The 27,491-nt window shown below is 36.8% G+C and overlaps 1 long non-coding RNA gene across 1 annotated transcript in view; it reads right to left on the reverse strand.

Moving 5' to 3' along the window:
• Positions 1 to 6,493: 6,493 nt before the first annotated feature.
• The window catches only part of LOC307192879, a 229,727-nt gene continuing 208,729 nt past the window's right edge, over positions 6,494 to 27,491 (reverse strand). Inside the window, exons 7-9 of the long non-coding RNA XR_013830194.1 lie at positions 22,883 to 22,973; positions 22,625 to 22,786; positions 6,494 to 6,544 (exon numbers count right to left, since the gene is read on the reverse strand). This is a non-coding gene — a long non-coding RNA (uncharacterized lncRNA). The remainder of the gene's footprint in view (positions 6,545 to 22,624; positions 22,787 to 22,882; positions 22,974 to 27,491) is intronic.

Genomic DNA, 27,491 nt, shown 5'->3' on the forward strand with positions numbered 1-27,491 from the left:
CCCCTTTGGGGGGGTATACCTCCTTAGTCTGCAGGTCATAATCTGCATATTCTTAATGTAACACATGAGCTATGCCGCCCCCCCCCCACAAAAAAAAAGAGAGCCTTGAACAAAGGTCTCTGGCAGTATGGATCCTGGGGTCAGGGTCAAGGGTAGGAGTGGAAAAGTACTGGGTCAGAGGCGTGAAAAGTAGTAAAAGGTTTCCCCTTCCTTCCTCTCCCATAAGGAGGCCTCCATAAAGGTGCCTGTAGAAGATCTTTGTCCAAGGCCTCTGAGAGAAAGACCTAGGAACGAAAGCACCGGGGCTAGGAAAGCAAATATGCAAAAGTATGACTGGGGAGAGGGGCCTGAGTCCTTGCCTGCAACTCCCTTAAGAGTCTGTGGCACACCGGCTGTGCACCAAGTCTGGTGTGGGGCGGGGAGGGCAACTTTCCCCTGCCTGGGCTGCCAGGGAAGCCTCTGTGATTTACCATGGTCAGGGCCGAAACACAGGTTTTCAACCTCACCTGATACCCATTTGCTGTAATCCCTCAATATATTGTAGTGTTATTACTTGAACAGTGATCTTTATATCAAGAATAAAAAATATTTTATTTTAGCGTCATTTATTCATTCTCCAATGCTTCCTTTCTTTATGGAGCTCTTAGTTTTTGACCTATATCATTTTCCTTCTCCCTGAATCACTAATTTTCACTTTTCTTGCAGGACAGTTCTCCTGCTGCTGAATTCCTCCAGGTTTTATTTATCTGAGAAAGACTTTATGTCTCCTTCATTTTGAAGGATAATTTTGCTGGATATAGAATTCTAGATTTATGTGTTGTTGTTTTTTTTCCTTTTAACGTCTTAAATATTTCACTCCACTCTCTTCTTGCTTGCATGGCTTCTGAGAAGTGTGTTGTATTTTTGTTGTTGTTGCTGCTGCTGTTGGTGTTGACTTGTTCCTCTATAGGTAAGGTGTTTCATCCCCAACCCTAGATTTCTTTCACAATTTTCTCTTTGCCTTTTTTTCTTTATAATTTGAATATGATATGTCTAGATGTGGTTTTGGGTATTTAGTCTGTTGGTTGCTTGCCGACCTTCCTGGATCTGTGCTTTGGCGTCTGTTGGAAATTTTGGACAATTCTTGGCCATTATGACTTCACATATTTCTTCTGGTCTCCTATCTTTCCTCTGTTTCTAGAATTCAAATTATACATATATTACATCTTTTGAAATTTTCCCATATTTTTTTCTGTTATATTCTGTTTTTTTCTTTTTCCATTTTATTTCTTCTTTGCATTTCAGTTTGTAAAATTTCTACTGACCTATGTTCAAGCTCACTGGTTCTCTCCTCAGCCATGTCCAGCCTGCAGAGCTCACTGAAGACATCCTTCTTCCTTCATAGTGGTTTCATTTCTAGCGCTGCCTTTCGATTCTCATAGGTTTTTACTGCTTCTGACTACATTACCCATCTGTTTATGCTTGTTGTCCACTTTTCCATTAGCAATCTTAATATACTAATCATAGTTCTTTTAAATTCCTTCTCTGATAATTCAAAATGTGTATCAAAACAGGGTTTGGTTCTGATGCTTGCCTTGTCTCTTCAGCATGTTTTTTTCTTACGTTTAACATGCCTGGTAATCTTAATTTAAAGTCACAAATAATTCATCAAGTAATAGGAACTGAGGAAAATAGGGCTTGAGTGTGAGGTTTTATGTTAATCTGGCTGGGAGTTGGGCTGTGTTTAATGAATGCTTCAGAGTCTGCTAGTATCCTGTTGTCTTTCCCGCTACCTTGAAAAAGCTGTAAGTACTCCCAACTCAGACCAGAGCTGTCTTATAGCTCTTCCCATTGCAATGCCTTGTTATTATACCAAAGCCCTGTTGGTGTGGTGGCAAGGCGTTGCAGAGAGAGGGCATTCTATAACCTGATGACCAAACCTCAGTCTTTTAGGGGGCCTGTGTCCCTGGGCTGTGACCATCACTCATTCCTCCCTTAGCCATTCTTCCCTTAGGTGAGACAAGAAGGAGGGAGGAAACTGGAATCACAAAGTGCCTTTCCTCCGTGTGGAATATGGTCCAGGTAAGGACATGTTCCCTGGCAAGTAGAGCTTTGTTATGGAGAACACTCTGGGCATAGTTCACAAAGTTTACTTTTCCTCCTCCTGCCAAAGCTGATTTTCTTGGCTCTTAATGTGAGAATTTGGTGGAGTTCTTTGAGGTCAAAACCACAAAAGAGTTTAGGACTCCCTGTAAAACTGCAGCCACCAGGAATTTCTCACTCTCAAGTGAATCCAAACTCAGTCCCTAATGATTCATAAAAATTACCATAAAACTGTTCCAACCTGTTTGTAACTCCAGTGATTTCTCTCCCAGGTAAGCTTATCTTGGCTGTGATGCTCCCGCTTCACCTGTCTTTCTTGATTTGGGAATGGCAGTTTTCCCTGTTTGTTTAGTTCTGGGATGGATCTAAGAAAAGTTGGTGATTTTTAGTTATTCCAGGCTTTTCTTGTTGTAAGGACAGGAATAGTGCCTTCCAAGCTTTTTATATGTTAGAACTGAAACCAGAAATACCAGTCATGCGTTTTGACTCCTCCAATCCTGAAACTCCAATTATTTGCATGTACACCATTTACTATTGTTCCAGAGCACTTGGGGAAACTATATTTTCATCTCACTTTTATGAATATGTTTTTATTTCACTTTCATCTTTATATTTTTATTTCACATTTTTTTACATCATTTTGGATATTTTCTCTTGACCTATTTGTATGTTCACTGAATCTTTCCTTTGCCCTGTCCAGCCTATTGGCAAACCTGTAAGAGAGATTCTTTCATTTTTAATATTTATTTTTATTTCTCACATTCCCATTTGACTCTCTTGTTATATGTTTCAGCTCCATGTGAAATTTCCTGTCTTGTTATAGGCATTCTTATATTTTTGGTTTCATGTGAAAGTTACCTGAAATTAAGTGCACTGTCAAAAAGGATAATTAAGTTTGTTGAGTGCATACTATTTGTAACTTATTTCTTCTTAAAAGTAGTATAATTAAAGGTCATGTTTTAATTATTAATTTACAAGTAAAACTTAAAAAAAAACTAAATAATAATTATAAAGAGAATCAACATTAGACAAATTGTAGAAGTGGGTAGAAGATATTTCATAAAGCCTTTGGATGGACAAAAACTATTTATGTATGTACTCTAACATTTTTTCAGGAAAACTGGTCATTTCTGTTCAGTAGAGACAGATTTTTATAGTCAAAGGAATGGTGAAAATTTTCTGCCTTTGAGGCAATTGTAAAAATGTTTTAATGTGCCTCAGCTGGAAATTTCTATGTCTTGCCAAATTAGATAATCACTTTCTCCCTGCAAAAGTGTCTTTTATCTTGGAAATGGTTTGAGAATACAGTATATTTTAAAACTATGCTAAACGTTTAAAACATTTTACTGTTTGGCATGAAAATGCTGATTTTTAAAATCTCTGCCTTAGCTACCAATGTGAGAATTCCTATAAATGAAGTAAAGTAAAACAGAAACAAAACAAAACAAAACCAAAAAACCAAAAAACTACCCAGCACTATAGCTTGTGGGAGGGACCTATCAAGAAAACATACTTTAACTTGTAGTAGGGAATGGTTGGTTGATTATACCTCATTCCTGAATACCTTTAAAGCAAGTTTTATTTCCCCTCCTCCTCTGGTGGAATAAAAAAACATTTTAAAAAGTATTTCTAGAATACTATCTACTGAAGATTCAACTTAATTAGAGTTTAATTATGATTTATTTTCTATTTAACCAAATAATAGTAAACTCACTACTAAGTGTCAAATGGACCTATATGTGGTTGCATCTTTTTCCAGATGCTTGTCTGATTTATTCTAAAATTAATTACCTAATATTTTAAAAGGTTAATAATGAAAACGTGTAATTTTTGGGGGGTACTCTCATAATCTAATAATGGATATCTAAAAAGCTTTCTAAAATTGTATCCTGACGACTACACACTTATTAGAATGGCCCAAATCCAAAACACTGACGACACCAAATGCTGGCTAGGATGTAGAGCAACAGGAACTCTCATGCATTGCTGGTGGGAGTGCAAAATGGTACAGCCGCTTTGGCAGAGAGTTTGGTACTTTCTTACAAAACTAAACATATTCTTACCATACACAATTCAGCAACCATGCTCCTTGGTATTTGCTCAAAGGCGCTGAAAATATATTCACACAAAAAGATGCACACAGATGTTTACAGAAGCTTAATTCATAATTCCAAAACCTGGAAGCAACCAAGATATCCTTCAGTAGTAGGATGGATAAATAAACTGTGGTGCATCCAAATAATGGAATATTCTTCAGTGCTAAAAAGAAATGAGCTGTCAAGTGATAAAGAGACATGGAGGAAACTTAAATGTGTATTGCTAAGATAAAGAAACTAATCTGAAAAAAGTACATACTGTACGATTCCACCCATATGACATTCTGTAAAAGGCAAAACTATGGCAACAGTAAGAGGACTGATGGTTGCCAGGCCTTGGGGTGGGGAAAAGATGAATAGGTGGAACACAGAGGATTTCTAGGGCACTGAAAATACTCTGTATGATACCATAATGATGGATGTATGTTATTACACATTTGTCCAAACTCATAGAATGTACAACAGTAAATTTGTACTATAAAGTGATGCATAGAGTTTGAGTGATTGGGGCGTGTCAATGTAGGTTCATCGATTGTAACTAATGGGGGGCAGTAGATGCAGGTTGTGTCTGTGTGTGTGTTGGGGGGGTGTATGGGAAATCTCTAACTTCTGCTCAATATTGCTGTGAACATAAAACTACTCTAAAAAATAAAGTTTAAAAAAAAGATTGTATCTTACTCCTTTTTCAGTGGCACATCCAGTGTATTTGAGGGTGGTCATTTCCATTCGGTAGAGAAAGAGTTTCATAGTTAAAAAAAATTCTGACTTCAATAAGGTAAATCACTATATTGCCAGAGTTTTAACAGTGTCTCTAATGAGGCAGGGCATAAATTTCATGAGTTTTGGGGAGTCTGGTCTAAGGTGGGCTTTTCAATGTGGAGGCCTGATATGATCAGGTGAGGTTTATGACATAATAATTTAAAGTGGTGGACATAGAGACATGAGGATCCTGAGGGGAGAGAATAAAGCCATTCTTCAGAGTAAGCAGTGCCTTTTTTTCTCTTTAAGAATATTTTCTTTTATCCATACCAGAAGAGAAGATGCAAATAAAGATCCTAGTTATACGTTAAATTAAGAACGTTCATCAATCATATTTTAAACAAATGAAATCTACTGAGATTTTAAAAAACCAATCAGTGAGCTAAAGCTGTAATTTACATTTTGCTTTCTTTTTTGCATACCACATATACATCTTTATCATGCTCTTAAGGACATCATAATCATAAAACATTTCATCAAAACATTTACAAAAGTAATGAGATACCTATTCACGGCTCTTAATGAAAGAGACTAAATACCTCTCTGCTCATGGAGGTCTCTACCTTGGACTTTTATTTAATCGCAACAAATCCATTATCTTGAATACCCAACTAGCTAAATTTTTAATATTTTATTTATTAGCTTTATTTTTCTGGATAGAGAAGGAAAGCAAAGAACCCTAAATGGGCAAAAATAACATAGCTTCTTAGCCTTTAGAGGGAAATTCTTTACTGTGATACCACTCTAAATGTGCTTCTGATAACCCTCTTTCACAAACAGGAAGTCCGTATGCAATATAAGCATATTTATTTATAGCTTTAATTATAACATTCATATTAGTAGCATAAAAGGGAAACTTCAACCCTTACTTTTAAGGAATTCATTTTAGGCTTCTGCTATTAATAAGGAATGGGGATGCTGATAGCTTAAATTTTTTTATATTAAAAGGCTCATTTGCAAAAAGCAAAGTAAATGGAAGAAAAATCATTTATTCAAGGACTGCTAATCCAGCTGATTTGCTTCTGGGCTTAACTGGATTTACCTAGAATTGATATTTGGTGTCAGCATGTGTTATATCATCAACACAAACAATAGTTACCCAACGTAAAAGAGGCTATGAGGAAAAGTAAACTCCAAGATTAAAAAACCTCAAACCAAAGACAAAAATATTAATTTATTTGACTCAATCTTAGTATAAACACTGTTTAGTCATGTATGTTTTAGACTTACTATACCAGCTTGTTGCTATATTTCTACATTTCTACCCTTTACATTTATCTTATACACAGAGGCAGTAAAGGAAACTAGAGTCCAATAAAATGGCTTTGAAAATAGTTACACGTGTCTTCTTCTGCTTGGCAGGTAGCCACATAGACTACTGTCTCCAAAGGCAGGTTTGCAACATCTGAATTCCAAAGGCAGAACATATCATCCGTCACTAGGGCTTTTCCATTTGTGTGTAGAAAAATGAACTTATCCTTTAAAACTAAGCAACAAAAGCCATGTCTGGGGAAGAATTTGCACACTATTTATGTATATTTTATTCCACTTACCTTTGAGAAGTTAATATTGGGTGTCTTCAAGTGAATATCAGGAATATTTTATTTCTAAAAATGTAAAACAGATTAAAGAGAACATTTAAGTGCTTAAAGAAGACATTTTTTTCAATATAAATGTTGGTGAATATATGTATTATGTATATGCCAATCTGGAATATAAATATATTTTATATATAAATGCATACCAATATCACATAAAATTGCAGCATAGTCAATATTTTTAGTTGCATAACTCGCATTCAGACATCCTTCACTACCCTCTCCATCTTGTTGAAAATGTACCCCCTCGTTTATACTGGCACCTCTAAGTTTCTTTTCTTGTTCAACTTTTCCTTTTTCCATTACAGATCTCACCTAATAGGCTAGATAATGTATTTGTTGATTATGTCTGTTGATTACTATTTCTTCCTGCTCTAATGTAAGCTTTATGAGAGCAAGGTTTTTTTAATTCAGTGATACATGCCATTTGTCTATAACAGCATAGCATATATAGAGTATATGCATAATGAATGAATGAATATGTTACAAATATTATGTGTGTACATATTTATGTGTGTTAGTGTATGTGGGGGTAGATGGATAAATAGATAGACAGATAGATAGCTAGATAGATAGATAAATAGATGTGTTTTCAGACTTTCACATTATACTTTTCACACCTTATTTCTAATTTTTCTTCTTTTGGAGTTTAAGCCATCCTTCACTTCTCTGTCATTTAAATAGACTATGGAATGCATAATATTTAGACGTTTAATTCAAAAGGTCCAACTTAGCTGCCTAATATTCTGACCTCAGAGTTCTAAGATATATGCTCCAAACATGCTTGAAAAAAATAGCCTTTTTCATTTTCTCAACTTACGAATACTATCATAGTGCCCGGAACTTGGCTAATATTTCTCTCAAATGAAATGAAAAACTACTCGTAAGTTGAATGAAACAATCTGAGTTACAAACAAATCTTCCAATGAAATAGTCACCTGAGTTCAAGGGTATCATCTGAGCCATGGTGGTTTAAGTGCAACCATTACCACGCCATAGCAAAATAGAAAATTATTCTGCATAATCATGTGGTAAGTTGGTGGATTTAAGATCTAGAAGGCTCATACCTGAATACTTCCATCACCAATGGCAAACCAGTTGGGCTGCCACAGCTTATTAAGCCACTCAGGTGAATTTGACAGTTTGTGAAAAAAATCTTTAAAATTTTTACTGTAATATTCAGGTGTCTGCTCAAAGTGTCCCTCCTCAGTGATATCTAAATAGTACCCTCTTCTCATTTTTACTGCCTATTATAATTTATATTTATTTTACTTCTTTGATTATTGTCTGTCTTCCTTACTAGAATAGAAGCTCTATAAAGGCAAGAACTTTGTAGGTTTTGTCCATCCCTGTCTCGCCAGTGTTAGGAAAAATATGCCTTACAGAGTGTAGGTGCTCAAGTAATAGTTGTTAAATCAATAAATGAGAGAAAATAAGTAGCACAAGGAGGGAGTGTCCTTTTAAAGGGCATTTGGTTGCCTCCAAAGTCCCTTTTCACCCTTCAGCCCCCCCTCCAAGGAAGGTTCTGAAAAGCCTTAGTACTGAGCATTTAAAATAATAGATACTTTTTTCTGAAAAGCATTTTTATCTTTCCTGTAAATATCTCTACAATGTGAGTTAGAATTCTATTGTCACATTTATGACGTCACATTAGAGAATTCAATACCTTCATAATTGCATGCTTATTTCTCAGAAATTACCTGATTTTTAAGTTATTTTGTTTTTGAAACACTAGGTTGAGTGCTAATCTGAAAACTCAAGATGTATATACGTATGTTACTTGAGAAAATGGAATTATACGGATGACTGCAAAAGATGCAGGCCTTTGATGGTAGAATAGAAAAGAACAACATTTCAATTTTAGACACGTTCAATTCAAGGCATCTTTTAGGAATTCAAGTAGATATGAAGAGTATACAGTTGAATATAAAAGCCTGGAGTGAGAGGAGAGGTCTTAGCTGAATATATAAATTTTGTAGTCATTATCATATAAATATTTAAAGCCATAAGAAAGGAGGTGAATGTAGACAGAAAGAAGAGGTCTGAAATTGAGCTGAGATTCTCTGATGCTAAGCAATTGTGATGATGGAATTTACCAGGTAAGGACTATAAGGCAATGGGATCAGAGAAGTAGAAGGAAAAAATAACCAGGCAGCTGCGGTGCCCTAGTCATCAAATAAAGTAAAAAGATATCTGAAATGCTGGGATTGAAATGCTGGAATCGAAATATACTGGTTCTCAAGGTTTTAAAAATTATTTTTCTTTCTATTTTTTTCGTTGTAAAACTAACAGGCACATGACAGAAATATTAGACAAGAGAAGAGAACTTAATTCATATTCAAGTTCGGTAAAGCATGAGTAAAGATTTGTTGGAAAACCTAAAAGCCGGTATTAGCCAAGTCCTTTCAGTCTTTTTCTCTTTATGCATATTTTTAAATACTGAACGAATTATGTATAGATTTTTACCAAACTTATTCATTTTACATTAAATCATGAGCATTTAAAACATTACTGTCAATTGACTACTATTTTAAACTTTTTTATTAGATATAATTGACATATAACACTTTATTCATTTCAGGTATAGACTATTTCTTTAAATAAAAAAATAACCATTCATAAGGGATTAAACTGTATTTCTTAATCTAGTATTGGTGGATTTTCAGATTTTATCTTTCAGCCAAAGTGACTGTTTTGTGTCTCTCCTCCCCAGGGGTACAGGGTCCAACCATTTCCTAAAAGGCAATGGGCTCCCGCCTGTGTCTAAGAGCTCCCTTCCATGGCCTCCAGAGTCTGACTGATTTCCTTCTACCCCTCCCCTAGTGGCTTAAGGCACCTGCTTTGTAGGAACTATCCAGAGAAGTGGGCAGGGCTTATACCTGTATCCCCAGCGATGCCAATCACTTTCTTCACTACCCAGTCCTCACGTTTCTCCTGAGCATCTTGTAGAGGCCCTTGGGAAAAAATCTTGCAAGTAAGTGCAAACTCTCCTTGTGCCTAGGGCCCTTAGCTATTCCAAAGTAACACACTAGCCCACTCTTGGCCTTTAAGGATTCACTAAATGTTTTGCTTATTTCTTTTGCACTCACTTCTGTAATGGTCCCCTCTTTCTCTCATGTTCCAACTGAGGTGAGACAGTTCGTGTGTCCTATCTCTCCTTGGATGGGTTTATGCATCTTTGAGCTTGGTTTACTTGGTTGCCTTGAGGAATCAGCTCTTTAATGAATTCAAGAAAAGTTATGATATTGTAAATAATCTAGCCTTTTCTCCTTATTAGGTTTGAAGCAATTTTCTTTGCAGCTTTCCACTCCTAGACAGAAATGGAATAGTACCTAAATCATTCATTTGGCGAATATTTTCCAAGCTCTACTAACAACAAAGCCATTATACCAAACCATGTTGTGGGCACCTAAAGATGTATAAATCATGGTGGAAGCGTAATATTCTTTTCACGCTCAATGCAGTAGTGTGGAGGCATCCCTGCTTGTTTACGCCACTGGCAAACTTGCTTTCCCATCTGAGGTTCAGCTTCTGGACTCCAAGCCTCATTCCTAAGAATGGCTTATAAGTCTAGAGATTCCTGGTTGCTTCTTAGTCTGTATCAGTAACCACTACCATATTACAATTTTGCCTACTGAAGGCGCTCAAGGCTTCCTCTTTGCTCTTTATTTCTTCCCTCAGCTGGCCAGGTAAGAGTCAGAGGGCCTGGAGCAAACTGAAATAAAACCCCTGCAAGGTGCTGGTACATAGGATGTAATTCTTCTGAGGACGGTACCTCTCAGCTATTGTTTTTTTTTTTCACAAGCTTAATTAGCTCCTTCATATTTAAAATGAGAGAGCTGAACTAAAGAACCTTCAGAGTTCTAGCCAAATGACCTGTGACTCTTTAATTTTGCTGTCTTCAGCAAGGAAGATGAATTATGATTTAGAGTTGGAAAAGAACATAGAAATATATACTCTGAAGTTATTGCTGAAAAAATGAGAAAACTGAGACAAAAGAAAGTTAAATGATTTGACCAAGGCCACACAGATATAAAATTAAAACCAAAAACAAAGAAGAACAAGGTTCAAGTTACTATTCCTTGACCACAATGAAGGCAAAAGAGAGTGGATACCGAGAATGGATACAGGCACAGATGAAAGGAACTGTGTTCGAATCCTGGGTCTACTGCTTACTTATCTGTAAAACCTAAGCAAAGTGAGTCAACCTTTCTAACCTTCTATTTATTCTTTTAGGAAATAGAGACAATAATAACAGTATGTGTTTCCTATAGTTGAAGTAGGCATCAAATGACATTATTGCTGAAAGCTCTTGACCAAGTGTTTTCAATAAATATGCAAGGACCTTTCAAACAGTAAAATGGTCTTTATGGTATTACTGTATGGACTGCAAATGCATGAGAAAAGGGAGAAACTGTCAAATCAGAATTGGCAGTGTTTTGAACAGAACTACGTTGCATTGTCTCATAGGTCTGGCCTAGTTAATTTTGCAGGAAGGGATTTCTGGTGATTTCTTTTTTCTTCTCAACACTTTGCTGTACTCTAAATTTTTTCTTTGAGCATGTGTTGTTTCAACAAAAATAAAGTCTAAAGAAAAAAATTATATACAGGAAGGTCAGGAGTAGGTTGCAAATTTGGTTTATGTCATTATTCAGAATGGGCAGTTTTTAAAAATGTTTAATTAACGAATTAACATATCTGTTTGCAAGTGTGTGGGAGGTGGTGGTATTCTAATAACACTGCACTCCTTTAGATGAGAGTACAGATGGGGGTGTGTGTGTGTTTGGGGAATAAAAAACGGAGAAACAAATTTGGATCCAAGCTGCAGGAGAGTAACTGCAGTAGAACTCATATTTTTTCTCCAAGGATTAGCTGTGGTAGCGAGCACTGCCAGCTTGAGTTTCTAAAATTTATTTTCTAGCCAGTGCTATTATTTTTATTCCTGTTTATTGACCAAGAACTGCTTCATTTACTGAACTGACCGCGTTGCTGAGCAGTTGGCCTGCCCTGTGGTTTCTGCTGCACGGGGCCCTGTTTGTAATGCCCACTGCTGTCCCATAGATGGCAGCATTTCCCAAACAACGCCAGCACCAAGCCTGGGGCCCTTCCTACTCTCCTCCCAAAGAGAAAACAGCTCCATAATCTGTTGACAGGATTAAGGACCCCTGCTGTTTTACAGGAAGTAAATAAATCCTTATGGTATTCTGGGAATCTCAGGAGTATAGAGAGTGGTAAGGAATTGTTTATTCTATGGTAGAGGTATCAAATGAATATTTACAGCATTTAAAACAATTACCTCAGATTGATGTGGACTCTGGTGTTAAAAACCCAGCCTGTTTGCATTATCTAGTTTAGAATATTTCTTAACCTCTTGCTCAGTAGGTTTACTTTCTGAGTACAGAATTTCGTGCTAGTACAGTTTTTAGAGTTGATAGTGAACGCTAAAGCTGGAAGACAGTGACGTTTTCTTTCTAATTCTGATGAAGCATTTAGAAATTAAAATATATCTCCTGTGTATGCAAATCATTGTATAAAACCTACACCACATGATATTATGAACTACAGGAACACAATAAGCAAAATAAAATATACAATAATAGAAGATAAATAGTATCACTGTGGGTATGTTTAAGTACAAGGTTATCTTTTACTTCAAAATTCACCGAAATTCTCAATTTTAGATATTATTTAAGGTAGACATAAAAAAGGACTCGTCATAAATCTAGAATATTGATGCTGCATTAAATGCTTTTAGTTAGTATTCTTAAATACGTCTCTTACGTAATTCAAAAATGACACAGAGCAATCATCTAAATCCATCAGTGAGATATACTCAGGGATTGATTCAATGTTCCTATTCAGGTTTTCCACTGCCCTAGGGTGAGTCTTTTTTTTTGTTTTTTTAACTCCAAATTTTTTCTGCAACTTCCTTTATTCTATATGTTCCAAGAAGCTGATGATTTTTTATTTTTAACATCTTTATTGGAGTATAATTGCTTCACTATGGTGTGTTAGTTTCTGCTGTATAACAAAGTGAATCAGCTATACATACACATATATCCCCATATCCCCTCCCTCTTGCGTCTCCCTCCCCCCCCCCATCCCACCCCTCTAGATGGTCACAAAGCACCAAGCTGATCTCCGTGTGCTACGCAGCTGCTTCCCACTAGCTATCTGTTTTATGTTTGGTAGTGTATATATGTCCACGCCACTCTCTGGCTTCGTCCCAGTTTACCCTTCCCCCTCCCAGTGTCTCAAGTCCATTCTCTACGTCTGCATCCCTATTCCTGTCCTGCCCCTAGGTTCTTCAGAACCATTTTTGGTTTTTTTAGATTCCATATATATGTGTTAGCATACGGTATTTGTTTTTCTCTGTCTGACTTACTTCACTTAGTATGACAGTCTCTAGGTCCATCCACCTCACTACAAATAATTCAGTTGTTTCTTGTTACGGCTGAGTAATATTCCATTGTATATATATGCCACATCTTCTTTATCCATTCATCTGTTGATGGACACTTAGGTTGCTTCCATGTCCTGGCTATTGTAAATAGACCTGCAATGAACACTGTGGTACATGACTCTTTTTAAATTGTGGTTTTCTCAGGGTATATGCCCAGTAGTGGGATTGTTGGGTCATATGGTAGTTCTGTTGTTTTTAAGGAACTTCCATACTGTTCTCTATAGTGGCTGTATCAATTTATATTTCCAACAACAGTGCAAGAGGGTTCCCTTTTCTCCACACCGTCTCCAGCATTTATTGTTTCTAGATTTTTTGACGATGGCCATCCTGACTGCTGTGAGGTGATACCTCATTGTAGTTTTGATTTGCATTTCTCTAATGATTAGTGATGTTGAGCATCCTTTCATGTGTTTGTTGGCAATCTGTACGTCTTCTTTGGAGAAATGTCTATTTAGGTCTTCTGCCCATTTTTGGATTGGGTTGTTTGGTTTTTTTTGATATTGAAATACATGAGCTGCTTGTATATTTTGGAGATTAATCCTTTGTCAGTTGCTTCATTTGCAAATATTTTCTCCCATTCTGAGGGTTGTCTTTTTGTCTTCTTTATGGTTTCCTTAGCTGTGCAAAAGCTTTTAAGTTTCATTAGGTCCCATTTGTTTATTTTTGTTTTTATTTCCATTTCTCTGGAAGTTGGGTCAAAAAGGATCTTGTTATGATTTATGTCATAGAGTGTTCTGCTTATGTTTTCCTCTAAGAGTTTTACAGTGTCTGGGCTTACATTTAGGTCTTTAATCTATTTTGAATTCTTTTGTGTATGGAGTTAGGGAGTGTTCTAATTTCATTCTTTTACATGTAGCTGTTCAGTTTTCCCAGCACCACTTTTTTTTTTTTTTTCCTTGTGGTACACGGGCCTCTCACTGATGTGGCCTCTCCCGTTGCGGAGCACAGCCTCCGGACGCGCAGGCTCAGTGGCCATGGCTCACGGGCCCAGCCACTCCGCGGCATGTGGGACCTTCCTGGACTGGGTCACGAACCCGCGTCCCCTGCATCGGCAGGCGGACTCTCAACCACTGCGCCACCAGGGAAGCCCTCCCAGCACCACTTATTGATGAGGCTGTCTTTTCTCCATTATATATTCTTGCCTCCTTTATCAAAGATGAGGTGACCATATGTGCGTGGGTTTATCTCTGGGCTTTCTATCCTGTTCCATTGATCTATATTTCTGTTTTTGTGCCAGTACCATACTGTCTTGATTACTGTAGCTTTGTAGTATAGTCTGAAGTCAGGGAGCCTGATTCCTCCAGCTCCATTTTTATTTCTCAGGATTGCTTTGGCTATTCGGGGTCTTTTGTATTTCCATACAAATTGTGAAATTTTTTGTTCTAGTTCTGTGAAAACTGCCATTTGTAGTTTGATAGGGATTGCATTGAATCTGTAGATTGCTTTGGGTAGTATAGTCATTTTCACAAAGTTGATTTTTCGAATCCAAGAACATGGTGTACCTCTCCATCTGTATCATCTTTAATTTATTTCATCAGTGTCTTATAGTTTTCTGCATACAGGTCTTTTGTCTCCTTAGGTAGGTTTATTCCTAGGTATTTTATTCTTTTTCTTGCAATGGTAAATGGGAGTGTTCCCTTAATTTCTCTTCCAGATTTTTCATCATTAGTGTACAGGAATGCAAGAGATTTCTGTGCATTAATTTTGTATCCTGCTACTTTACCAAATTCATTGATTAGCTCTAGTAGTTTTCTGGTAGCACCTTTAGGATTCTCTATGTATAGTGTCATGTCATCTGCAAACAGTGACAGCTTTACTTCTTTTCCCATTTGGATTCCTTTTATTTCTTTTTCTTCTCTGATTGCTGTGGCTAAAACTTCCAAAACTATGTTGAATAATAGTGGTGAGAGTGGGTAGCCTTGTCTTGTTCCTGATCTTAGTGTAAATGGTTTCAGTTTTTCACCATTGAGAACGATGTTGGCTGCGGGTTTGACATATATGGTCTTTATTATGTTGGGGTAAGTTCCCTCTATGCCCACTTTCTGGAGAGTTTTTTATCACAAATGGGTGTTGAACTTTGTCGAAAGCTTTTTCTGCATCTATTGAGATGATCATATGTTTTTTTCTCCTTCAATTTGTTAATATGGTTTATCACATTGATTGATTTGCATATAATGAAGAATTCTTGCATTCCTGGGATAAACTCCACTTGATCATGGTGTATGATCTTTTTAATGTGCTGTTGGATTCTGTTTGCTAGTATTTTGTTGAGGATTTTTGCACCTATGTTCATCAGTGATATTGGCCTGTAGTTTTCTTTCTTTGTGACATTTTTGTCTGGTTTTGGTATCAGGGTGATGGTGGCCTCGTAGAATGAGTTTGGGAGTGTTCCTCTCTCTGCTATATTTTGGAAGAGTTTGAGAAGGATAGGTGTTAGCTCTTCTCTAAATGTTTGATATAATTTGCCTGTGAAGCCATCTGGTCCTGGGCTTTTGTTTGTTGGAAGATTTTTAATCACAATTTCAATTTCAGTGATTGTGATTGGTCTGTTCGTATTTTATATTTCTTCCTGGTTCAGTCTCGGAAAGTTGTGCATTTCTAGGAATTTGTCCATTTCTTCCAGTTGTCCATTTTATTGGCATAGAGTTGCTTGTAGTAATCTCTCACGATCCTTTGTATTTATGCAGTGTCAGTTGTTACTTCTCCTTTATCATTTCTAATTGTATTGAGTCTTCTCCCTTTTTTTCCTTGATGAGTCTGGCTAATGGTTTATCAACTTTGTTTATCTTCTCAAAGAACCAGCTTTTAGTTTTATTGATCTTTGCTATCGTTTCCTTCATTTCTTTTTCATTTATTTCTGATCTTATCTTTATGATTTCTTTCTTTCTGCTAACTGGGGTTTTTTGGTCCTTCTTTCTCTAATTGCTTTAGGTGTAAGGTTAGGTTGTTTATTTGAGATGTTTCTTGTTTCTTGAGGTAGGGTTGTATTGGTATAAACTTTCCGCTTAGAACTGCTTTTGCTGCATCCCATAGGTTTTGAGCCAACGTGTTTTTATTGTCATTTATTTCTAGTTATTTTTTGATTTCCTCTCTGATTTCTTCAGTGATCTCTTGGTTATTTAGTAGTGTATTGTTTAGCCTCCATGTGTTTGTATTTTTCACAGATTTTTTCCTGTAATTGATATCTAATCTCATAGCATTGTGGTTGGAAAAGATACTTGATATGATTTCAATTTTCTTCAATTTAGCAAGGCTTGATTTGTGACCCAAGATATGATCTATCTTGGAGAATGTTCCATGAGCACTTGAGAAGAAAGTGTATTCTGTTGTTTTTGGATGGAATGTCCTATAAATATCAATTAAGTCCATCTTGTTTAATGTGTCATTTAAAGCTTGTGTTTCCTTATTTATTTTCATTTTGGATGATATGTCCATTAGTGAAAGTGGGGTGTTAAAGTCCCCTACAATGATTGTGTTACTGTCTATTTCCCCTTTTATGGCTGTTACCATTTGCCTTATGTACTGAGGTGCTCCTATGTTGAATGCATAAATATTTACAATTGTTATATCTTCTTCTTGGATCGATCCCTTGATCATTATGTAGTATCCTTCTTTGTCTCTTGTAACATTCCTTATTTTAAAGTCTATTTTGTCTGATACGAGAATTGCTATTTCCGCTTTCTTTTGATTTCCATTTGCATGGAGTATCTTTTTCCATGCCCTCACTTTCAGTCTGTATATGTCCCTAGGCCTTAAGTGGGTCTCTTGTAGACAGCATATATACAGGTCTTGTTTTTGTATCCATTCAGCCAGTCTATGTTTTTGGTTGGAGCATTTAATCCATTTACTTTGAAGGGAATTATTGATATGTATGTTCCTATTACCATTTTCTTAATTGTTTTGGGTTTGTTATTGTAAGTATTTTTCTCTCTTGTGTTTCCTGCCTAGAGAAGTTCCTTTAGCATTTGTTGTAAAGCTGGTTTGGTGGTGCTGAATTCTCTTAGCTGTTGCTTGTCTGTAAAGGTTTTAACTTCTCTATCAAATCTGAATGAGATCCTTGCTGGGTAGAGTAATCTTGGTTGTCGGTTTTTCCCTTTCATCACATTAAATATGTCCTGCCACACCCTTGTCACTTGCATAATTTCTGCTGAGAAATCAGCTGTTAGCCTTATGGGGATTCCCTTGTATGTTATTTGTTGCTTTTCCGTTGCTGCTTTTAATATTTTTTCTTTGTATTAATTTTTGATAGTTTGATTAATATGTATCTTGGCATTTTCCTCCTTGGATTTATCCTGTATGGGACTTGCTGTGTTTCCTGGACTTGATTGACTCTTTCCTTTCCCATATTAGGGAAATTTTCAACTATAATCTCTTCAAGTATTTTTTCAGTCACTTTCTTTTTCTCTTCTTCTTCTAGGACCCATATAATTCGAATGGTGGTGTGCCTAATGTTGTCCCAGAGGTCTCTGAGACTGTCCTCAATTCTTTTCATTCTTTTTTCTTTATTCTGCTCTGCGATAGTTATTTCCACTATTTTATCTTCCAGGTCACTTATCTGTCTTTCTGCCTCAGTTATTCTGCTATTGATTCCTTCTAAAGAAGTTTTAGTTTCATTCATTGTGTTGTTCATCATTGTTTGTTTGCTCTTTAGTTCTTCTAGGTCCTTATTATACGTTTCTTGTATTTTTTCCATTCTATTATGTCATGTGATTGTGTAGTTTCACAAGGCCAGTGAAGCTATCAATAACCAGTCAATGTTTACGACAAGTCCAGATGTTGCCCATCATGTGTATCAAGCTTGACAGGATTCATTTAGCAGCCAAGTGTAGTGAGAGCATTGTACACTCCTGTAGCATTGGGAACATAATTCAATAATATGCAGTAACAGTGATAAGAAGGTGATGAAAACCTGAGCAGTAACCAGTAGTTGCTTTTTTTTTTTGGTTAATGATAAATAATTTTGATGCTTTAAATACTGCTTGAGGAAATTATAGAAAACAATCAAATGCCAGTCTAAAACAAAACTCTTTACAATGCATTTTTTTGTTATTGTGGTAAGAACACATAACATGAAATCTACCCTCTTAACAAAATTTTTAAGTGTACAGGGCAGTATTGTTAGTATAGGCACAATGTTGTACAGCAAATCTCTAGAACTTTTCATCTTGCTTAACTGAAAGTTTACACCCCTTGAATAGCAACTTCTCACTGCCCTGGCCCCCAGCCCCTGGCAACCATCATTCTATTTTCTGCTTCTGTGAGTTTCACTATTTTGGATAACTCAAACAAGTGGAATCGTGCAAAATTTGTTCTTCTGTGACTGGCTTATTTTACTTAGCATAATATCCTCAAGATTCATGCATATTGTCACATATTGCAGGATTTCCTTCTTTTATAAGGCGAACACTTTGTTGTATACGTATACTGCATTTTTTTATCCATTCATCTGTTGATGGACATTGAGTTTTTTCCCACATCTTGGCTATTTTGAATAATGCTACAATGAACATGTGAGTGAAAATATGTATTTGAGATCTTGATTTCAATTCTTTTGCTTAAAAACCCTAAAGTGGAATTGCTAGATCATATAGTAGCTCTATTTTTTAATTTTTTTTTTTGCTGTACATGGGCCTCTCACTGTTGTGGCCTCTCCCGCCACGGAGCACAGGCTCCTGACGTGCAGGCCCAGCGGCCATGGCTCACGGGCCCAGCCACTCCGTGGCATGTGGGATCCTCCCGGACCAGGGCACGAACCCGCATCCCCCACATCGGCAGGCAGACCCCCAACCACTGCGCCACCAGGGAAGCCCCGTATTTTTTAATTTTTTGAGGAACCTCCATACTGCTTTCCATGGTGGCTGCACCATTTTACATTTCCACCAACAGTGTTCATGGATTTCAGTTTTTCTACAACCTCAACAATATTTGTTTTTGTTTGCTTGTTTGTTTTTTGTTATTTTTATAAAGACCATCCTAGCATCCTAGCAGGTATGAAGTGATATCTCATTGTGGTTTTGATTGCTTTTTTTCTCATGATTAATGATTGTGAGCATCTTTTTATATACCTTTTCATATACCTGTTGGCAATTTGTATATCTTCTTTGGAGAAGTTTCTGTTCAAGTTCTTTGAGCATATTTAGTTATGCATTTGTTTCGTTTTGTTTTTTGCCATTGAATTTTAGGAGTACCTTCTATATTTTGGACATTAACCTCTTTTCACAGATATTGTTTGCAAATATTTTCTCCTATTCACTCTGCTTATTGTTTTGTTTGCTGCACAGAAGTTTTCTAGTTTGATGTAGTCCCACTTGTTTATAGTTGTTTTTATTGCCTGTGCTTTTGATGTTGAATTTAAGAAATCATTGCCAAGGCCAATGTCATGAAGCTTTTCCCTTATGTTTTCTTCCAAGAGTTTTACAGTTTCAGGTATATGTTTAAGACTTTAATCCATTTCAGTTGATTTTTGTGTATATAGTGCAGTTTTTAAAGTCTCCATTTTGTTTTAAATTCTAGTGATCAATGCTATGTATGCAACAGATCTATACACACTCTCCTTTTTTTTTTTTTTTTTTTTGCGGTACGTGAGCCTCTCACTGCTGTGGTCTCTCCCGTTGTGGAGCACAGGCTCTGCGGCATGTGAGATCTTCCCAAACTGGGGCACGAACCCGTGTCCCCTGCATCGGCAGGCGGACTCTCAACCACTGTGCCACCAGGGAAGCCCACACACTCTCCTTTTTAAATTATCTCTCTTGACTTTTGAAATATATAGAATTAAAGATTTGCTTCAATAGCTATAAATAATTGTGACTTTTTAAAGCAGTCATCAGTATTTTGAATTGTCTCTTAGAAATCATGTGATGACATATAAATATGTGATAAGGACCAATATTTTTGAAGGAGTAGTATATTTTTCCAAAAGTAGGAAACAAAAGATTTGTCTAAAGGTTAGAAAGACATCAAAGATACACTTTTCAGGTATCATGTAATTTTTACAGCAAACCAAATTAAAATGTAAGAATAACACAGACCATTAACAAACATTTAATTGAATGTGATTTAGGTTTTCACCTTTTTATAAGTCTTTGTGTAAATGTACTAAAAATTAGAAGACAAATTCCTTTTTTAAATCTGAAAATAAGGTCGCCATAGCCAACGTCTATACTTCCATTATCCTGTCTTAGTTAGACATTTTTACTGCTGGGCCAAGCCCAGCGTTCTTTCCTGACATGGGCTTGTTACTCTGCTCTACAGCAGGCTTCCAGGTCAGCCTGTTGGCTTAGAGATATTGCTTATCCTGTCCTCATTTCCAGAATAAATTAGACACTTGGACTGCTTCATTATTTCAGGTACCTAGGTAGATTTCCCCTTTGGTAGTAAACACAACCTGACATCTTATTTCTTCCTATTTAACATCTCTGGCATCTCTCCCTTCCTTTCAGTTCCCACTGTCCCCAACTCATCATCTCACATTAGGTTACACTTCATAACTAACTGGGCTCTGTTCATGGTGTCGTGGCCATTTAATGTCTCCCAGAAATTCTTCCTAAAAATCTCATCTTAGGAGCAATCAGTGGCCAATACTATTAAACCCCTCTGCCTGATTTTCAAGACGTAATCTAACCATGCCTTATTTATCCAATCTGATTCTCCACTCCTTTCCAATATGAGCTCTGTGGATCTCATATAGTTAGCACAAAGATTAAATAAAACCTGGTGTGCAAAACGTAAGCTATTACTTGCCACCTTACAAGCACCCAAACAACAATGATGGCTATATTTGTTACTTGATGTTTTTGTTATTGTTGCAACTCCAGCGTGGGATCCCTGGCTTTACTGCCAACTAGTGACAATGTGAATGTTAATAATTTTAATGTATTATAAGACATGTCTCAGCCATTGTGAGAATAAGCTTAGGGAATAGTAATTTCAAAAATATTTAGCTCTATTGTCTTTGAAGAAAGTGTTTGCTCTCTTTTTTGTTTTACCATCATTCTCCACTAAATGAAAATCAGAATACTTACATCATAGGGGTAATGCAGGAATGTAATTAATTTTGATTTTTAAAACATTTTGACAACGCAAAGTACAATAACTGAGTATTAACTATTTTAATAAAAGCTTAACTCATATAAAGATATCATAGTACTCGTCAACACAGCATGATTTGAAACTGAGACTTGTGGTCTCCTAACTGAGACTGTCCTGAGCTCTGGAATGAGACTGACTGGTGTTCAACTCCAAGCTCTGCACTTGCATTGGGGCAACTTACCTGTTATGCTCTGTATCAGTTTCCTCACCTATAAAGTTGGGGAATAAGCTTTCTTCTGTAGGTTTGTTTTAGGGCACGCCTGTATGTATTAATGTTCAATGAGTAACAATGCATAAAACAATATTTTGAAGTCAAGTCAACATGTGGAGTCAACATGACTTATTTTTTTTTTTACCCTTTTTTTTTTTTTTTTTTTTTTCAGTATGGGGGCCTCTCACTGCTGTGGCCTCTCCCGTTGCGGAGCATAGGCCCCGGACACGCAAGCCCAGCGGCCATGGCTCACGGGCCCAGCCGCTCCGCGGCATGTGGGATCCTCCCAGACCGGGGCACGAACCCGCATCCCCTGCATCAGCAGGCGGACTCTCAACCACTGCGCCACCAGGGAAGCCCAACATGACTTATTGATCACATGGACTTCGCCATCATGAGTTAGGCTCTGACTGAGGCACAGTGAGAGGATTTGAAATTTATTCAAAAAAATGTGTATTGAATATTATGCGTCTACTATGCCTCAGGTCTTCTTCTAGACACCCTGGTAGACTGAACAAAACTCAACTCCCTCAGAGCTCATAGTCCAGTGGTTGCAAAAAATGTGTAAAAAATGCATAAACAATGTTACAATTTACTTTAAGAGTCGAGTTACGAAAACTTGAAACTTAAAAAAAAATAGCAAAGAACAGAAAATTTAAATAAAGGTCTAAGGTAGCAATTACAAAGATGTCCTAAGGGAGTAGATGATGAATTGCCAAGTGTATGTTATAAACATGTGTCCTAGATGTTTTTAAGTCAGGGAAATCACTTTATATATGCTATATAAATAATAAATATGTTTATGAGAAGTTTTCCCGAAACTAACTTCACTCCAAATTCATGTGCTGAACGACCATGGACTATGCTATGTCATCATGCACAAAAAAAGGATGGCTGCCTGGAGTACAGGGTCAGCAATGAGTCTTTTTTGGACACCTAATAAACATCGATGATGTACACTGCTTTATTGTGATAGACAATTTAAATACACACACACACACACACACACACACAATTTCCAAAGATTTAGGAAGTATGATTTCCAGACTTTGAAATCAAGCTGAAGGTCTATAAGGTAAGATAAAACCCAATCCTTAATGCAGTATTGGTCTCTTGCTGCACTTCAAAACCAAGTAATCAAAACAAAGGAATATATATGTATGTGTATATATATATATATATATATATATATATATATATATATATATGCTAGAACTCTTGTGATGAAAATGGCACTTGAAAAAGGTTATATTTTTCCACTGAAGATTAATAAAATGGTGTCAAAAAAACAAAAACAAAAACCCAATCCTTCAGTTGTTCCACTTACTTTTGTATAGAGGACTCACATCTGAGAGCATGCAGAGGCCAATGTTGCTTTGCTGACATCCGCAGGCAGGGCTTCTTCTTGTCACTAAGTGAATGCTTATGATCAGGAAGGAGGATTTTTTTTCTGGGTGTCTTTTGTGGAGTTTCCTATCTTACTTTTCATCTATAATGAAATAGCATTTAAAAGAAGGCGGCGTGTGAGATGAAATCAGAGCAGAGTCTTTATTTCCCATGAATAGAGAGCAGCTATGCCAGTTACCTTTTGCCTTTTATTTTGTTTTGACACCATTGTCAAAACGTTTAACTCTTCCTTTCCCAGAACCTGTCATTTGTGGAAAGAGACTGGTGACCTGCAAAGGAATTCAACAGATGTTATTGAACACAGATCTGATGAAGCGAGCTCGGTGTTATTATGAGATAAGAAAATCACACAGAAATAAACAACTTGACAGTTTACTTCCTTCTTACGGGGTAGCTCAGACGCAAACCACATGAGTTAGGCCTATCAACTTAGAAGTAGGAAACATGACAAATCGCTGTTTTTCTAAACCTGAAACCAAAGAGATTGTACACTTCCTGAAGAATTACACACTTGAGTGGTTCTAGGTAACCTCTGGATCTTCAGAACCCATTTGAGGGCTTCGAAGGCTGTTAAAACAGAGCTTGGCAAGTGTTTATTGGGTCAAAGCATATAGTTCAAAGGAAACAGAACCAACCTGGTGTGCTCATCCAACAGTGTCAAATGACTAGATCAAGCCAAGCCAGAATACTCAGAAGGGGAAAGTGTGTTAGGGAAACGCTCTGTGACTAACAGGATATAGATGATGATTGCCATGGGGTAAAAGAGCAAGTGTCTTAAAATTGGATAATGGGGACCCACGTAATAATTAATTGTCCTTCTTTCTCTTAAGTTCATGAGCATAAGACAAGGAGTAGTTGGCAATTGGGTCGAGAAGAGTACATCACAAAGAATATTGAGTGCAAATGCTTCACTTCTGTGTTTGTGAGTTCAGGAAAAAAAAAAAAAAAATGAAGGTGATTCCCTCAGTGGAGATTGAGGGAGGGAAGAGAACCAGGGACGCTCTATCAGGAAGGAAACATAAAGGACCAAGAGGAGAAAACCTAGAAAATTCCTACTCCTTCAGACATCACTGAGTGTGACAGAACATTCCAAAGGTCACTGGCAGAGAGCCTGTTGAGCTGGCGTATGTCCTCTATTAGCTTCCGATTGTCAGAAGTGTGACAAGAGTGAAAAGGGAAAGAGTAGGCAATGCCCATTTTGGAGAAAGAGTGGGAGGTAAGGAAAATGATTTGGCCGCCAGGCTCAGCAAATGCAGTATTTCATGACATGAGCTACCTGGGAATGTGGCATCAGATTGGGCTGGCACAAATGTTTAGTTATATCCTTGGCCTTTCCATGTTTACCACCTACTGTTTTCACTCTCATATCCTTAATGTCTTTGCTATCACATAGTTGCTGCGTGTTTTCTGTTTACTGCCCTTTCCTTTATGTGCTTCTGATTCCAAATGCTTTATTTAGTGCAGGATATCTCAATCTCGAGCCTATTGACATTTTGGGCCAGAAGACATTTTGTCATGCAATACTCTTCTGTAAATTGCAGGATGTTACCAGCATTCCTGCCCTCTACCCATTAGATGCCTCACACAGTGCTGACAATTAAAAATGTCTCCAGAGAGAGACTGCCAAACCCCAGGGGGGTGGTCACTGTTCTAGTTTGTGCTTATTATGCTGTTTATGCCAAAAACAAATGTGCTTCCCTAGAAATATTTTCCAAGTGGTTATGAGTGAGAAGAAAGTCTAACTTGCCTATTTATTCATCATTAGTTAATTGCTCTGAATTGGTACTTGGTGTCACATTTCAAAGCCTGTAAATTTTTTGTCTCAGTGTTTTGATGAATGCATTCATCTTTTTTTGGAAGTCAAATTATTTATCTATATCTATCTACCTACCTATCTTACTTCTTTTAAAAATTCTGATCTAATTGGACACGAACATAAAGAGTTTATCCTCTTTTTTTTTTTAAATAAATTTTATTTATTTATTTATGGCTGTGTTGGGTCTTCACTACTATGCGTGGGCTTTCTCTAGCTGTGGCTAGTGGAGGCTACTCTTCATTGTGGTGCGCGGGCTTCTCATTGTGGTGGCTTCTCTTGTTGCGGAGCACGGGCTCTAAGCGCGCGGGCTTTAGCAGTTGTGGCTTGCGGGCTCTAGAGAGCAGGCTCAGTAGTTGTGGCGCACAGGCCTATCTGCTCCGTGGCATGTGGGATCTTCCCGGACCAGGGCTCGAACCTGTGTCCCCTGCATTGGCAGGTGGACTCCCAGCCAATGCGCTGCCAGGGAAGCCCAAGTTTACCTTTTTTTGAAGAGTTGTTGTTGAAAGGAAGAGGAGGGGAAAAGGAGAAAGAGCTCAGAGTTGTTTCCTCTAAAACGTGGACCTCTTATTGCCATGTGTGTACTTGCTGCATTTGCTGGAGTGAAGTGTGTTTTCAGCCAGTCTCAGTGTAGCACAGTTGATGGCTCAGGTTCTTTCAGGTCAGTTTTCTCATATGTGGCAAAAGCCTCTCAGTTTACAGATGACTTCACCAATAGATATCAAATGCCTATCGGCACAAGATCATTCCCTTGGCAGTTAACAATGTCTTTTTTCAAAGTTGTGGTTTGAATGTCCATTTAATGTTCTTGGTCAGAGTATTAATAACTAACATAGAACCTACTCTATAATTGATGAGCTAGTACAAGCTCTATTGTAAAATTGTATCATTCTTACTTCCACAGTATTGTGGATGAAACACGAATGCTTAAAATGCTCTGGAATGCAGTTTTAAGTCTTTCATTTGAATATCATTATGTCTAATCCCCAGGAATGTCCAAATTCTAAATCAAAGGATAAACCTCTAGTCTGAAGACTGAATTTGAGAGTTGGTTAACATGCTAGTTTCTTCGTTCTGTCTCCTACTCTTTGGGTGATGTTTAATGAGCTAGGTTCAGGAAATTAAGATTTCTTCTAGCCTTGTCCTTCCTTCTTTCTTTCTGTCTATCTTTCCTTCCTTTTGTTCATTCCACTGACATACAGGGAACTGTGGAGGAACTACTGTGACCAGACATCATACCAGGCACATGGAACAGAGAAAGGAAAAAGTTCAACAGTGCCCTGACCAAATGAAGGATCCAGTCAAGTGAAGGAGCTATGGAAAGATGAAAGGGAGAGTATGGGGTAATGAAAGACCACATGGGAGAAACATCTGCTTCAGGCTCCATGAACTCTCTCTCTCTCTCTCTCCCAACCCTTAGCCCCTTCTTATTCTAGGGAGCTTTAGGGCTTATATGCAAAAATAATTAACAGAAGATAAATATGTCAAACAGGAATTAAGATATTTCTAGATTATTCTGCAAAGTTGAGAATTCATTTCTGCATGGAAAATTGGTTATACATGTTTTTACTGCTCTTTTTTTTTTTTTTTTTAACATTTTCTAATATTTTGACAAGCGACTTCTTGGAACTTTGCTTTGTCTGCAAAAACAATATAATATAGAGATTCTTGAAAGAACATTGTTTTCCCACCTTTTCAAGCAAATGATGCATTATTTCCCACTTTATTCTTGCTACAATGCACACAAATGCACACGGATTATTGATTGATATCTGTGAAATATCCTGAAAAGTCCTAATATTGATTTACATCCTCTCTTGAAGAAATAATTACTATTGATTAATCTGAGGCATTTAGCTTGAAAATAATTGAACCCAATTCACAACAAAAATAAGTAAACTGTGCTGCTTAAAATTTTTTAATAGTGACTGCCTTTTTCTTTTATTTCTATGTCTAGATGAGTGTTGACCTTGGATAGAATCCATTAGCAAATTCAAATTAAACAAAGCCAAAATATTGATGTGGGTAGGCTTGAAAGCAATTGAAACTTCCAAAAATAATGCTGGAAAAATTGGCATAATAGGGAAAATCATTAAATATGACATATTCCTCAAAACTGATTTGAAAATGGTATTTCAATTTGTGACATAAGTAATATAGTAAATAATGATAAATAAGTACTATGATTTATGCAAATCTGATATGTGATTATCTGAATTATTTAAGGAAATGTAAGGGCTCTCATCTTTTAAAGAAGAAAACATTCATTCTGTTCCCTTCACAGCTATTTTAAATGATCACATATTCAGTTTGAAAAACATTTCTTTGTAGATGTCAGAGATGTTAAAAATGGCAAACAAGAATTATATATTTCTAGTTATTTTCTGCTTAAAATTTATTTTTGCATAAAGAAAAATAAGTATAATTCTATTTATAATATACAGATTTTAGAAACAACCTAAATGCCCAATAATAGAATATGATTAAATAGAATATCATTTATTAAATGGGATAGTAGGGAAAATACTCATAATAAAATGTTGAGCAAGAAAACAATATACAAAATCCATCTCATATAGCTAAAACAAATTGTTTAAAAATGGCTGATTGCTTTTTCATAATGCAATATAGTAATATTGTCACAGTTCAGTGACTATTTATCATACAGAAAATTTTCTACTTGCAAAACACCATGTGCTGAACTCTGTGGAGAATATAGAAATGAATAATTCTCTCATTTGTTTCTTGTTTTTGCGGTGGTGTTATGTACATTTCATCGAGGTTGTACTGGGTGGAACTTAATAAAAGAGTACTCCTGGCTACGGCCCAGTGAGTGTGTACCCTTCACTGCTAAGTTTGGTGCAAAGATAGCTTGTAAGTTATGTTAGCTGCTTCACCATATCATTCATTGTAAATCACAGCCAAATAAGACTCAGTCCTGCTCTCTATTTTGCTGGACATAAACAACATTTTG

Source organism: Stenella coeruleoalba (assembly GCF_951394435.1).
Source record: "Stenella coeruleoalba genome assembly, chromosome: 10".
Taxonomy (NCBI): Eukaryota; Metazoa; Chordata; class Mammalia; order Artiodactyla; family Delphinidae; genus Stenella; species Stenella coeruleoalba.